The 15,909-nt window shown below is 43.8% G+C and overlaps 2 long non-coding RNA genes across 2 annotated transcripts; one reads left to right on the top strand and one right to left on the bottom strand.

Moving 5' to 3' along the window:
* Positions 1–1,535: 1,535 nt before the first annotated feature.
* Positions 1,536–1,719, bottom strand: LOC139782860 (uncharacterized). Its single transcript, XR_011721036.1, has 2 exons — positions 1,684–1,719; positions 1,536–1,605 (listed from the first exon to the last, which is right to left on the bottom strand). It is a non-coding gene; the product is annotated as an uncharacterized lncRNA (long non-coding RNA).
* A 306-nt stretch (positions 1,720–2,025) lies between these two features.
* On the top strand, positions 2,026–10,928 carry LOC139782858 (uncharacterized). Its single transcript, XR_011721035.1, has 3 exons — positions 2,026–2,398; positions 6,269–6,544; positions 9,517–10,928. It is a non-coding gene; the product is annotated as an uncharacterized lncRNA (long non-coding RNA).
* Positions 10,929–15,909: the final 4,981 nt, after the last annotated feature.

The following is a 15,909-nucleotide window of genomic DNA, read 5'->3' as shown; positions in this document are numbered from 1 at the left end:
TGGTAACTGTACTTTAACACTTTTATGTAAGACGCCAAAATAATAAGGCGAATATCAATTGGTGTAAAGAAAACACATTGTTACTTTGCAAAGAAGACATGTAGTTGCATATTGCAAGTTGCATTTTTTTTAACTGCTTTATTCAGTAAAGTACAGATCGGTCCGGTCAGCTCAAAGTCTCTACTTTTAATCTCCATAGAGTTGTTATTCAACCAACTCAGGGAAACGACTCGCGACTTCTTCTCTTCTCCGACAGTCCTGCTCGCATCTACCGGGCATGTCAATGCAACCTTCGGTTGGCAGCAGTTGGAAGTGAAAATATAGAAATTTATATTTTACGACAAATTTTGATACTTTAAATTAAAGTTAGAATTATATACATAAAAGTTAAAATTATTTATATAGAATTATTTAAATTAAAGGTAAAATTATTTATATAAAATTAAAATTGAAGTCCTAGACACAATAATTTGATTTGAGATTGTTTGTAGTAATTTAATATTCGTCTTAAAAAAATCCGCCACTATTTTCTATCAGGTTTACGATATTGTAAACTAATTCATCGACGATCGTTTATGTCGTGTTCTGCCATTATCCTTGAGACCCAGACGCTGCTCTTACCAAGCATGAATATTTACCCACAATTACAGTATTCTGCAGTATTTCGTTGATATTTATTCTATATATTTATATATAGATGATGGAGAATATTTTGCATTTTTCTCCTGGATAAAAACTATATTTAAAGAAAAAATATTAGAGAAAAAGTACCTCGCTTTTTCTCTACATATTTATATGATATATATTGATGCATGTAGGAGAGACCGGGGCTAAACAGTCCGTTTTTTTTCGGTGCCGATTTTTAACAACAAAATAAATAATTGTAGTTAAATGTGGTATACCACTGTAAAGAGTGAACTTTTAGCTACAAAATTTATATAGAAAATTTTTGTCTACGTCGCTTTGTTTAACCGGTATAGAGCAAAAACGACAACGGTGGAAAAATTGAAATCTAAAAAATGCCGGGGTATAACAGTCTACACTGCATTTTCAATACATATACGTACATCTAATTCTAAAAAATAATAGGATACATGCAATAATTGTTTTTTAAGAGAAAAATATAAAAATTTATTTAAAATTTTTATGCGAAACATTATTAAAAAATAGTTACGAGGGTTCCTCTTTCCGCAGAAGTCACTCGCTCGACTTGTTTCACTCCTCGACGTTCGATGACTCTATTCGGTGTCTGAACGGCTGTAATTCCCGTCTCATCCATATTCCATATGCAGTGAGCCCGAAAATGCCTTGGAAATGCACGCGGACTGCTTACTGACCGATTAGCCCCAAACACAAGTTTCAGGTTTGATCGCCCGCGAAATATTAGACATCAACGATAATGAAAAAACTACACTGGATTCGTGTTCAGGATGCATTACTCTTTATAATCACGTACCTCGAGATTTGGAGAGCAAATATTATTGCAGATATTACAAAATTTCCACGCGCAGAAAATGTAACTTTCACCTTTCGAAAACACGTTTGCCCTCGTAAAAATCATAACACGGCAGGTAACCTGCCGAAACTCCGTTGGTCACATGGGTACTATAAGCAGCGTTTACAATGTTAATAGCGAGTTCGCACAATATACAGGTTCCGAGATATTTGATTAGACGTATTTACCCCGTAGACGTTTTAGCCCCGGTCTCCCCTATATATATTATATACATATATAGTAAAAACTAAAAAATGTACTCTACAGTTACTTACCAGTTATTGATAAATTACCAATTGTAACTTAAATATATTTCTTCAATATCTACAATATATGTATTTACAAGTATCTATACTAGATTATAAATTGCGTACAATAAAGCACACCAAAAAGAATGTCATATTTATAATTCAAATAATAAATAAAATGTTATCTCACATTAATGAATTGTTTAGATAAAGTTTACTTATAATAAAATATATATTTAACCTAACAAGTAATAGTTCCTATTTCATGTATCTACGCCAAGTATGATGCAAATTATATCTGTGCTAGAACCGCACTCACGTTTGCATAGATATTCGATAAATTATTTAAAATCATTCTATCGTGACTTTTTTCCAACGGATGATTAATTGAAGCGCAAAGAGCGCAGCGTGGCAATGCACTTCTATCGCAAACATTGTTAGCAAATATTATATAAAACGCGACTATCGATCACGCGTACGTCTCGTACGACCGACGACGTCGAGTCGTCCTCTTCCTCTTTCGCACGAAGAAAAGTACGATAACGTGCGGAAAGTATAATATATCCGAGTGCCGAGACACGCGTCCATTTACGCCAACGTAAATAAACGATCGGCGCATTGTTATCTCTCGACAGTGGACTGTCAGTCAAAACGAGTGAGTATTATCGGATCCGACCTTTGAGCCGCGAGAGAGAGAGAGAGAGAGAGAGAGAGAGAGAGAGAGAGAGAGAGAGAGAGAGAGAGAGAGAGAGAGAGAGAGAGAGAGAGAGAGAGAGAGAGAGAGAGAGAGAGAGAGAGAGAAGCTCCCCCGGCGAAAAATCCGTTTTCCCTTCACCTCCCTCTCCACGGCGCGATAAAACCAACCCGCCAACCCTTCCCGTCGTTCCGACCACTTAGACACCCGTGCGTGCACCGTGACGACGATTATACCGGTCATTAAATCCCGATACGACTAGGAACCGCATCGAGAGGCCGGCAACACCTGACGCGGCGGCCTCTAATCGAAGGAAGACAATCGCGGCCGAGTCGAGTCACGGAAGAAGGCACGGCGACGCAATTACGATGTTATAATGACACGAAATCTGGATATTAACGCGGCACCGACGCACGGGAGAGTCAAGTCCCTACGTGTCGAAAAGCGAAATTTTATTCGCTTAAATGTCACGTCTTCTTCGAGACGCGCGTCGCGCGAGGAAATAAATCTCTAGGTACGAAATTCACAACATAATCATAGAGCGACGTCGCGAGCCAGTCATTTGCGTCATAATAATAATCTGCGTGATCGGCGTGATTTTTTTTCGCTGTTTTCGCTCCGATAAGATTTTTTCCTCTCTCTCTCTCTCAATCTCCGTCTATTCTTGTAATGTGCGACATTCTCGGTAACGACTTATTGTATACGAGAAATTAAACGAAAGAAACGTGCGGAACTCGATCCAAAAATACTGCTCGAGGAAAAGTTTATCATCGTCATCGTGTCGCTCGAGCGTCGCTTATTTCTTTTCCCGCGCCGACAATATCTACCGCGGCGCTCGCTAATTAACGGTGCCGCGCATTATTGGTAGACATTAAATAAGCCGACACGAGGAGATATGCCATTTTGCTCACAGCTGCGCGCGCGTTTGTGTGTCGCGAACACACTTCGTCTCTTACTTCCTCGCGGACGGAGGAAGAAGAGGAGACGAGTTGACCCGACTGTCTACGTCCGATATCAGCGGGAACGATAAAGAGCCGAATTGTAAACACAGAGTGTGCAATTCCCGCCGAGATGAGAGCGCGTAAATCAGATGTAACTTCCATACAGTCCTAAGAAATCCAAAGATTTATCGATAGCATCAAAAGATACAAGATTAGATATTTACAAAACATTTTGTTTAAACTACAGATAATCTATTAATAGTCGATAGTCGATCTTGTTAGATCGACGAAGAAAAAGTGTGCAGAAGAGCGATGGAAGAGCACCGCCCCCCTCGAGGAGCGCCCCCCCGATCTTTCGGGAGCAACGAGCTAATCTCTTCTCGTGCAACAAAAACGAAGCGGTGCCTGCGGCGAGGTTAATTAGCAAAAATCATGGGGGAGCAGATAAGACAGTTTTCTCCTTCTCTTTCTCTCCCTCTTCGCTTCGAATCCCTATCTTCCTCTTTCCCTTTCGCTGGAGAAGACCCCTCGTCGCTCCTCTTTCCGCTCTAAGTCATCCCGCTTTCTTCTTCTCCCGCCGCCGGCTTTCGTTAAATCGAAGGCAGGAGGGGGACTCCTATCGAACGAATAAAAGGCTTTTCGTCCGCGGCCGACGACGAGGCCGGCTGCAATAAAAGCTTAATTTATAAGGCGACCCTCGACCTCGCCTTGGTAAACGAGGGGGGTGAGCCGCGATATCTTTACACAAACGCGGACAAGTACGATGTTAAAAACAGGCGTCTGCGAAAAGAAAAAAAGATGCGGGACGCAGATAAAATAACGAAAATAAAGAAAAATTGCGCGCTTATCGCAGACAGTTGTTAAATAACTAATATAGACGCCGTAGAAATTTAAATTAGTCGTCGACGGCCGCGATATTGCGTGCCTGAAGACTCGCGTTGTTTAATCAAAAGCGAAACGAGCACGGCGGGAAATCATTAAGGAAGGATCCCCCGTTCGCGGGGATGACGCCCGTAACACGATCGTAATTTCAGATTTTTGTTTCCGAGTGAAAAGCCGGCGCGGCGTAACCCTTTAATTTCGATGCTCTCGGAGTCATCGGCCGCGCCCACTGCGGCGATTCCCGGGGGGAATGTGAATGCCGTGGATTGTGGCGGGAACGGGCTTCCGGCTCCGTCGTCGTCGCCGAAGTCGCGGCCGAAACTCAAACGGCCATGTAATCCCTCGTTATATCCCCGGGTCGCAGGAATTATCTTGCTTAATGTACGCGCAATTGCGCGTATGGACAGCGCCGTCGTTAGTTCCCCTCTCGCGGTCGTTCGATTACATTGCCGATTACCAGCAAATTACGTACTAATATTGCCTTTAATATTGCGTACCGCAACTTTTTTGTACAGTTCGCCGACTTTTGCCTGGTCCATGAAAATGCTAAAATGTTGCATTTAGTGTACAATTTCTGCTGCTTTTTATTGAAAAAAGATATATAAAAAAGTATTTCATACTTACTTGACTCCCTTGTGTTTTTAATCTATTTATATCGTTTTTGAAAATAAAATCAATGTAACGTATATATAAGAAAAAATACAATTTATCATAAATATATTTTACTATAACTAGGCAAAAGTGCCAGCGCAAAAGCGATTGTTTATGAAATTATGACGATCACAGGGCGGTATAAGCCGGCACTTCCACTTCCACGGGGACCGGAACTGCACGCATAGTCGACTCGCTGTCGCATCGCGGATGCGCCATTGCGCCCCCCGGTCGCAGTGAGAAACTCGCCCAAAGTCATTTCACGCCCGGCAGAGCGCGGAAACGAGCATTTACTCGAGATTTCGTTCATAAATCAGGACTTGCCCGAGAGAGTGTCCTGCCCTCGCTGCTCCCCGTTACACCCCCGCGGTCCGCCACGATCACCGGGGGGTTCCACCGGCGCGGCGGTCAACAATGGAATCTGAAAGCGATTAAGCGAAATCGCTGCGGAAATCAGCGTTCTCAATGGAGAGTCGACGTGTTGCGAATAAAATTATCGCGGGAACAACATTAATACAATTGCACGTGATTTTTACGAGCACGAGAGATGCAGAAATTGATAGTAAAAAATTCTCTTTCCAATGAAGATTATTATCCATGATTTTTTACGAAAAAACTTTTTTTTAGACACAAAAAGTTATATTTAAAAATTATCACCCATGATTTTCTATAAATTAACTTTTTTTAGACAAAAAAGATATTATTTAAAAATTACCACCGTAACGAGTACCACGAGTAATTAACATTATCATCATAAATATGAACCACCTATGCTCTAGAGGCATCACGGAAGAACCTGGCGTATCTGTGAGAAGGAAAGGAAGTATCTTTCTATATCGATATGATAATGACGGACATAAAGTTTTATCTCGCAAACGCGTTACAGCCTCACCCACTTCCGGCGCCGCGATATTTACGTTTCCCTCGGGAAACTCGAGGAAAAAAGGCGACTATCGAGAAAATGTGGCAACCGTGATATTATTTTGATTTGGAAATCAACAGGTGGATTACTGACAGCCGGGTAGCGAGTGCCAGGATCTTATAGAGAGAGAGCCTGTTTTGTTCTCTCTCTTCATCTCTCATACCAGTTTCGGATCATTTTCGATGTTATCCCTATAGCATATGCCCGATACCGGGCAGATGGTTGAAAGTGTTAAGTTAGCCTACATTGTGCGCGACACCGGGCGATTTAAAAAAGGAACCTTGCATTTTACTTTGAATTATCGATTGCATCGGCTGAATTTATTGGCGTCGCTAAAACCTCGAGCAATAAAAAAACCTGTCGCATTTTGCAAATTACAGTTTCGGCAAGAATTATGAAACGCGAGGCTTGTTGCCATTAATGTTTAATTAATAGGTACTCGAGAGACGCGCAATTGGAGCAGTTGTAGATGCGCCCGTGTCGCTAAGGAGCGGATGAAAAATCGCAACAAAGGCAGACAGCCCGCAAAAGGAGGGAAGAGGAGGAGAAGGAAGGAGAGGAGCAGGAGGAGCCTCATGATCATGCCTTCCACCTGTACGTACACGCATATGTACCATCACCAACACCGGGGGGATACGTTGGTCCCTTGTGTACAGCTACAGCTGCCGGAATGTCTCGACGATGTTCCGGCAGAGAGAAAGGGACGTACAGGTGCGATCATTAAACCCAATTGAATTTCGATAAGTAGAAATGCGCGCGCAACATTGTCTTCCAGATAAAACACGCCTCTATCATTTTTACGGTCGATCGTCACGGCACGCACGTGCGAATGAAGCCGACGACCTCACAGTTCGCGGCTTCTGATCTTTTCGCGCGTTCATACAACAAAAGATTAAAGATCACTTTTCGGTGGTTGTACTTTTGTACGGCTCGCAGCACGTTCTATCTAACGACGCATTCGACGTATTCGACGCATTCGTCGACTTCCGAGGCGTTTCCTACATTTTTTCTTCTTTTTTTTTTCTCTTTCTCCTTAGGAGAATTAGAAGTGCCGCGTACGGCCCGGTGGCACGGCCAACGGAAACTCGGAAGGACCTCAAGGAAGGCGAAAGGTGCTCGCGTGTATGCGTTGGCCGGCCGCGCGCTCGTGTGGGACAACGTGTCATTAAATCGAAAAGGCACTTGTGCCGCCTGCACTTGCCGTCCAGGAAGAAGCACCTGACGGTTTCCTCCACGACAGGGTGGGTTTTTAACGGTCGAAAACACAACGCGCGCCGCGCCGCCGCCGCCGCCGCCGCCGTCGTATAGTGATTCCGAAGGGTAGGCTGCGAGCACAGGGAGCAGCGGATCGATAGATGATCGATAATAAGACGCAGGTGCTTCCACCGCGCCGTATTGTTCACCGCTCGTTTCCTCTACCTCTCTATACCACGAGAGAGGTAGTTCCGTTTCGACTCTCCTTCGTTCGATCTTATCTTCCTTTTCTCCATTTCTATTTCGTCGTTCTCTTCTTCCCCTTGTTCCGCTTCTCTTGCTTCTCGCCGTTTTTCCGCTTCGCCTCCCTCGTTTCGATCCGGACCGTTTTCGCCTCATTGCATTGTAGCCTTCTTCTACCGGTGATCTCTTTAAGCTTCTCCTTCCACCTCACCCCGTTCCTTCTCTTCTTTTTCTCATAATAACCCATTTGCATTTTCATTACTACTATCCCCCGCTCTTCGTTCGTCATCGCGGTCTCTCGTCGATTGTTTTTCTTTTCTTCCTTCACCGCTCCATTCAGCGTGATGTTTATTACGTTAGGTGCCTCTCAGCGTACGAACGTCGTTTCGTTTAATGTAACGTTATGATTCTGTTATGTCAAGCTTTACATTTCGAAAGAGCTTCGATGGAGACAGTTTATTAGCACCGTAACAGTTCCGTTGCATACAACCGTTACTGACAAAAATGATAATACCTTTCCGCCTTATTCATCGTGTGACACATTCTGTACAATAAGCAATTACAATGTTAACTGTAGATCATGATATACCCCAGACAGCACCATGTTCAAAATCGGGACGTAAGACGTCTTAAAGATGTCTTAAAGATGTCTTTAAGACGTCTTATGTTTCTTCTGTCAAAGACCACAGAGATCAGAAAACAGTTTGCCCGAAATGTCGTCGTTGTTTCGTAAGCGCGACACCTTCGTGGGGTGGGAACGTCGAAAGGGTGATGTCGTTCCACCGAAAACGACGGTTGAAAGTCGCGTCGTCTTCTCGCGCGTGGGACCTTCAGGTAGACGTGAAACTTTTTAGCTCTGCGCAGTGCGCTCTTCAAGGCGCACGGGGTGTGCACCTGCTATACACCTGTTGGCCGTTGGTCGCTAACTCCTGCTGTCCGTCGCGAGCGAGTGCGGCCGCGCGGTATACGTGTGCGGGAAACGTATCTCTTCGAGAAGACCGTTAGGGAAAAAAGCAAATTGATGCGATCTCTTTAGGAGACGGTCGTAACAGGAAGTGGTAAAGGGCAGGATAGAAGGAGGAATATATCCTAATAAAAATAAGGGAAAAGTCGAATATCGAGAGATAACCATCAGACTTTTGAAGCTATGCATAGCTTTTATACGCGTTTAGAAACGTGTATTTGAAGGTTTTTATATGAAAAGCACTCTTGTCGAACGGAAAGGAATGTTTCAAAGAGGACTCTTGCGAGCTCTTTTCCTTCCTTTGAAGACATTCTTTTACTTCTCGAGCGCAAATTTCAATTGACGAATTCTGCATAAATGCAAAATCAGGCTTTTGTGAGGAAATGTTTTGCCAAACGAGAATGTTATGCCGTCAGAGTCAATTCAAAAGGCGAAACGCGCGGCAAAATTGTTTCTTTCAGCGGGGCAAAAGCTTGGCAATCATACGCTATTAGCCTCCTCCACAGCCCGATATCCAGCACGCGCTCAGGCAACGTCGGTTGCGAGGGCAATTTTCAAACGGGCCAATGGCCATCTCGCATCGGTAGTAGCAGAGGCATTGAAGCGAACGAAGAAAAGGGTGATCGAAGAAGCACGCATTACCTTACATACTACGTGTCCATCGATAGTCCTTAAACCCTTCATCTTTTACGTTTTCAAAGATAATTCTTGGCTGTTGCGCTCCGTTGTTGCAGAATATAAAAATATTTTATTAGACATATATAAAAAAAGCTCATTAATACTCTCTAAATTTGATAGAGTGGTTTCGCCATTAATATGTTAGAGTGATTGTCACTTCAAAAGAGAGAGTTGTTACTCTAATTTTGAATAAATGCGGGCACTCACAAGGTAGAAGTGAATTTTCCACCCAAATTTTTAGAGTGGTTCTATCGGAATGATATACTGTAAAGCTACAGTGAATCACGATTCACTAAACATCGACTGATAAATGACTCTAACAGAGTGAAATTTTCCATTCAAAAAATTGTAGAGTGATTCTTAATTCACTCCTACTGCATTCCAGACACTGATATACTACATTCGAAATAAGTGCAATTTCACTTATAGAGCGCAATTTTACTCCTTCTCAGAGTGACAAGTCGAAGTGCACAGGCTCAATTTTCACTTTTCCTTACACTCATTTTGAGTGATATTTCACCCTTCGACTTTTAGAGAGTATCATTTCAACGCATAAAAGATGTAATTTATGTAATAATTAAATTGTTATTTATTTTTTTTATAGGATTACACGCTTCGCGCTTTAACAATGTTTCGCGGATCAGCAGGACGATCGCTAACGGTGCGCAATTTGCAGGAACGGGCCCGATTGTGCGCACACGCGCAACCGGATCGTTTCCACCAAAGGCGAAAGACGAAAGACGAAAGACGAAAGACGGTTGAAGGGCAATTATCGTGCGAAGGGCCATCAGGTATTCCGTGGCGTGTGGAGGAGTACATAGGCGGAGGAGGACGCGGAGGAGCAACACAGAGGCGAGCGTAGGGGACGCAGAGGGAACCGGAGAGCGTCTGATACACTTTTAATACGGGACCGAAGGAGCCCCCTGCACAGCAGGTGCACCGCAGGTGATTCTCCTCGTCCTTCTCGCACATCGCGCACAGGCTTCCTCTCGCACGACTCTCCTCACGACTCCGGCCTGCACCCTGCGTACGCGATCTCCCACAGTGGTGGACTCCTCTTTTTTTTTCTACGCGGAGGAGAACAGAAGGAGGGCTTTTTCGCCGACCGGGACTCGGCGCTGGGAAGAAAGGATCGATCGGTAATGGCTGTGCCAAATGCGCCCGCCTGCCTAATGATTATCTAATCATTATCGATTCATCTCGCTCTCCGAATTTCCAATCGGGCCACAACCCGTCAGTTTTATTTCGTTAAAATACAGACGCAAGTAAAGAAATGAAGAAAAAACCCCTGTAAATCGCGGATTGAGAGAAATTGAACATTCTACCGAGATGTAATTTGTTACGTCGAATGTGTCGTAAATTTATCGTGAATTCAATATTGAGTCTTCTACTTCTCCATGCATTTGTCTTATTTCTATTCTGTGGATTTTTTTTACCCTCACAAATCCACAAGAGCGCTCTTGGTCTTGAAACGGTGTGCCGGCTTGCCGGCCGCCCGTAGCCGAGATCCTCGTTGACGCGTGGGAAAGAAACGGGGCGCCAACCCTTTTTTTCGAGACGCCGTCGCAAGACGCTGGGGGTGGAAACGTAACCGATACGCTCGGCAGGACCCCGTTTGAATTTCATCAAGCGACCCTGACGCGACGCCATGCCGGGATTCGTTCTGCTCGACTGCCGTGTCCGTCGATGCGACCGGGAATGCCGCAAACTGGATTTCTTGCGTGCATTCCGCGAATGCGTGATTTTAAATGCCGTGAATAAGAATAAACGCGTATTAAAAATACACGGCATTAAGAATCTCGAGTCAATTCGCGAAGAATATATATGCACCGTTCCAATTGATTTATCGCTCTTACAGCATCGTAGAATTTATGTTCTTACGCATTGTAACTTTTTAACATAACGCACGCATTGATTACATCATCGACGTGGATATCTCTATACGGCATCTATTCGTCGAGTGGTGTGCACGCTGAGTTTCGATGCAAAGAAAATAAAAAGAATATTCAAAAATTATTCAAATTTCGCTCTGCATTAACATTTCCTGTAGTAAAAAATATATATACAGAGACATGGTTGTGTATCATCCGTGCTGCTAATTTATTTATCAATTCAAATCAATTCCAAGTTGATAAAAATCATTTCCGATGCCGTTTACGAACATTTTACAAACTGATTGTAGAGGAGCTGCCTATTCCGCGCTGCGGAATTAAGCGACGGTTATGCGCGCAAAGCGATTCAGACGCACGATTCCCCCCTTATCGCCGATGGGCGCGCGTGTTACAAAGTGTAACTCGCGGCACGAAGAGAGTAACACATATCCCCGTACCCGGGCGTATTATCTAAATTACGCGAAACACGCATATTCGCGCGCGCCGAACGCTCGTGGCACCGCAGATGAATAATTCCTCGTGGGTCTCTCATCGGTGCTCCCGATCGGTTCTCCTCCGATCACCTGCCGAATAACGAATAAATTTTGTCAAAGCGTATTACTGTGCCGTGTCGCGCCAACGACACGCCGTTGACATTACACGCCGCCGCTGCGTTTACGTAACTTAATTTGCACTGTGCGCTCGATGCCTTATAAAAAAAAAAAGAAAAGCCAGAGGTATGCACGGCGAGGCGCTAACACTCGCGAATTGACACTTACTTTCTCCCGATAATCGTCTACTCGCGAGGCTAAAGTCGCGGCGCGTGAAGCGTAGAACAAACAGCGAGGATGAGTATATAGAAAGCGCGGTTGGCGTATAACGCCGAATATGAGCGCCTGGTTGAGGAGCGCGGTGATAATAAATTAACGATAACCGAGTGGCCGATTACGCCGCGCGCATAACATGAAACCTCGTTACCTAGAGTATACTGCTGCGATTAATTACCAGCAAGGCCATCCGACCAGCAGCGTCTCCTCGCCTCGAAAATGGAATATGCGTGTCACAAGTGCGCAAGCTGCAGCGACGTCGCGCACTCGGGAATAGCGAGTGGCCGGACCCCCATAAAAGATCGGCGCAGCTGGATTTTTTGGAAAAAATCTCGAGCGAGCGCGGGCATGCGGTTGCCCCGGGGAGACAGCCACGAAGAAGAAGAAGAAGAAGAAGAAGAAGAAGAAGAAGGAGGAGAAGAAGCCGAAGTGCTGGCGGTATAAAGGCCGCGAAGACGGGGAGTAGAACGAAACAAATGAGAAGACGAAGGAAAACGGCCTCGGTGAAGAAGAACGAAGGCAAGGCGCGAATGGAGAACGAGGAAGAAGAAGAGGGAAAGGGTGGAGGAAGGATCAGCGGAGGCAGCGGAAGAAGGATAAGAAGACTCGAAGGAAGAGTCCGTCTGTGGCGGTGGAGTTGAAGGAGGACAGTGAGGTGGGCAAGGTGCTGCCAAGGTGGCGGTTAGGGCAGCTGATCTTCGAATAGCAGCAGGTGAATGTGAAGAAGCTCACGTGGATGAAGCGAGACGGGCGAGGATGGCGGTTGTGGTAGCGGCCCGGCCGCGGAGGAGGAAGAGGTGGAATCCACGCGTGCATAAAAGGTGTTTCGTTATTGTTACCAGGCAGAGCGGCAGCCCCTTGGATTTATTAATCTTGTTCTGCCGGCAACATGGTCCCGTGCCGTACGCTGTACGACTGATAGACCGCAAAAGGACGCGGTGCCTTCCTTCCGTTCGCCGCGGTCAACTCCTCCGCGCCGTACAGTCGAATTTCAGGATATGCTCGATTTTGAGAATTATCAGGCATGCGGACAAGTGCGTTCCTACGAGATCTCTAATTACAAATCTGCGCGCGACATATCGATATCTTATCATCTCCAGACTATTTGATCGCAACAGATGGAGCTTTACTGTGTACATAATTATATTGTAAATCTCGTGATTTCAGAGAATACAAATTGTTTCTAGGACGGGGAATACAAATGACCCCCTGATCGATGTCTGCTCACAAGCCTTGATACGCGATTATGGCAAATGATATCTTTTGATCAATATTTTTATAGCTGAGGAGACCGGTAAAAATTTTTAGAAAAGGGTTTACGACTATAATAAAAATCAGCAGTATCGGAATTTTATCACACTCGGGATTTAAAAATGGGAGACGCACTGAGTGTTCTGCAAATATTATATTTACCTGCGACACCACTTGAATAAATTGGAACAGATTATCGCGTGCGTATCTCGGCCATCTATATCGATCTATTCTCAACGACATTATCCAACGTTCGAAACCTGAGAAAAAGGAAAACTGTTCGCGATGCGCCGCGACGATGGTGGCCGTCGTAGAAATTTACGGTTAATTTCTCGCCAACAAAGTATCTCTGTCCGTTCATCATCGCATGTGTATATACCCGATCGACGACATTCTTTCCCGTATCGAATACTCCATGGAGGGTACCGAGGATCAAGAAACCACGCAGTGAGATCAAAAGACACAAACAAGCTCTGTGCTCCGTTGCGGTTTGCGCGCACACGTAAACGCGCACGAATTTGCCTTCATTATGCCGAACCGTCGTTTCTTACCGAAGTCATATCCCGCAGAAAGAGAAAAAAAATTTGCAAAGAGAAAAATATTCCTGCAAATGTTCTACAGAAAGAATAACAAGTTGGAAAGGGGAAAAAGATATTCCAAACTACTTTTATTTTGTACTGCCCAGGCAAAGAGGTACAAGATGTCAATTTGTTTTTGCATCGGCAGAATATTAATTTCATACTGAGAAAAAATATTTAAATCCAAAAAAATATTTATTAAGTAATATGGCTCCTAACGATTTATTTACTTAATATAATACACATATTTATTTAGAATTAGATATTTTTATTTTAATTAAGTGAAAAGCAAATAAGCTATTAGGAGCCACTTAAATAAATATTTCTTTTTTATCTAAATTTTTTTTCTCAGTGTATCAGTGAGGTTGAAATTAATTAGCGAGCTGATATCAGTAATTTACGAATTATAAAATACTATTTTATCTCATGCGTAGAATTCGGTTGTATCGTTTTAAGATTTGCATAATGCGCAGTGTTCGTGGCGTGTAAATATCATTATTATGCAATTCAGCCGCGATCATTCGAGCACGTCGACAACAAGGACGAGCTCACACACGCACACCCCCGCGTCCACTTTTGCGGACGAAGAAGACGAAGGGGGACACCGTGTAGGACCGTTCGACTTCCTTGCGAGGGTCCGTTCCCATGTCCTCTCCTGGTTCTCTGGCTTTATGGGGCTTTCCGTTGTCGCCACTTCCCATGGACTTCCTAAACATTGACTTCCTTAAAGGAGGCACAGGGAAGAGCAGATGGCCTATTAATTCGACGGCCGCGAAGGAACCACCGCCGCCGCCGCCACCACCACCATCACCACCACCACCACCGTCATTACCACTACCAACGCGGACACCTTGCAACATGCATGACGAGGAGAAACCTCGCGAGACGCCCTTCCCCGCGCTTTCCCAGACGCGGTGCACGCACTTGTCACGCCCGTTTTCAGCCGTTAAATTTGTCGAATTCCCCAATGACCTCGTGGTAACAATACAGCATCAGGAAAGCGGAACTTTGTGCGTTCTCTCTCAGTTAATTCTGTATACATGCAACGTATAAGGATACAATTAATATGCGTAAAATAATTGAAATTCAATGGCTATTACGTTGATCATTTGCGAGTGTCACATTCGTCTCTCATTTTCATTGTTATCTCTCGACCTGTTCCGCAAGATCGACGTCATGCAATGCGCAACAACTATAACGATGTAAAAGACACGTAATGGAGGTCTTATCGGAGATGAGCAATTTGCATGCTGTTAATGACGAAATGTTCTGCCGAGTGATGAGGAGGGATGGGAGGGGAGTAACAATTTTGAATATCCTCTTAACAATCCGATCAGCCACAGATAATTATTACTGAGTCATCCGGTCTTTTTTCGAAAGTCAGAATAAACGATAAGCATACGTTGGAGAATCGAGAGTCTGTTTTATCTCGTATCGGCCGGCCGATCGACAATAATAACAGATCTGACGGTGCACTTTGCACCGTAAGCCCGTCTGTATATACGAAATATAACGTTAATAATAAAACTGGCTGGGACGACACTTTCTGACAAACGATAGCGCGAGTATCGCTCGTGAGAATCTAAATTAAAAGCCGATAAAAACGATTTTCTATACCCGCTTAAATGTGAAATATTAAAGATTTTATCGCGAGAAATATTTGCAGATATAGTTATCTATCTACTACTATCGATCAAAGTATGAAATCATTGTCTATAATTAATTACATTAATAAAATGTTCAATGATAAAGTTACATCATCAATTAAAGATTTTGATATATATTTTTAATTCAAGACTCGTGCCATTGTTAGCGATATTCTCGCATTATTTCGTCGAGCAACTCAATGAACAAGTTTGGAAAATTGCAATGGAAAACTGTGAGTAATCCATGCGGAATTCGCGTCGAATATAACGTGAGAAGAAACATATGTGTGCCTTCGTATCGAGCGGAGAAATCGGCGATGTCAGGCTCACTTATGCAAGGGGGTTCCATCCGATCGAATATTATGCAATTAATTTCCACACACAGATCTATATGCAAATAAGTCTACGCAATAAGATGCGATAATGAACGCTGAACTCCGCGATTCCTTCGGCGCTTCCACTTGAGTCCACGCGTTCATCTCCGTTTGAGTGTGCTTCTCGAATCGTTGCACTTTGAACTTCCTCTCGTTCTTATATTATTCGCCGATTGCTTTTATCAGCGTACACATACACGTGTAACTGGTCACGTATATTTTTAGACACAGTCAATTTTTGAACTAATTATGCAAACAAAATAAAATAAGCGTGTTCGATGTGTGCTATAAGCTGAGCGTAGCACGACGGAAAATATTTTAGTAGTTTAATATTCAATTTCAGGAATGTTAAATATTCGCTGTACAAAGACCTCGAATCGTCTTAGTTATCGAGATACAATCTACAAGCTATCTTCGTTTATGTTTTACAATTGTCAATAACTTCCCGCA

The sequence above is a fragment of the Temnothorax nylanderi genome, unplaced genomic scaffold, assembly GCF_030848795.1.
Source record: "Temnothorax nylanderi isolate EJ_2023f unplaced genomic scaffold, tnyl_v1.0 TNYL_tig0446_pilon, whole genome shotgun sequence".
Taxonomy (NCBI): domain Eukaryota; kingdom Metazoa; phylum Arthropoda; class Insecta; order Hymenoptera; family Formicidae; genus Temnothorax; species Temnothorax nylanderi.
This window is presented reverse-complemented; position numbering and strand designations above follow the sequence as displayed.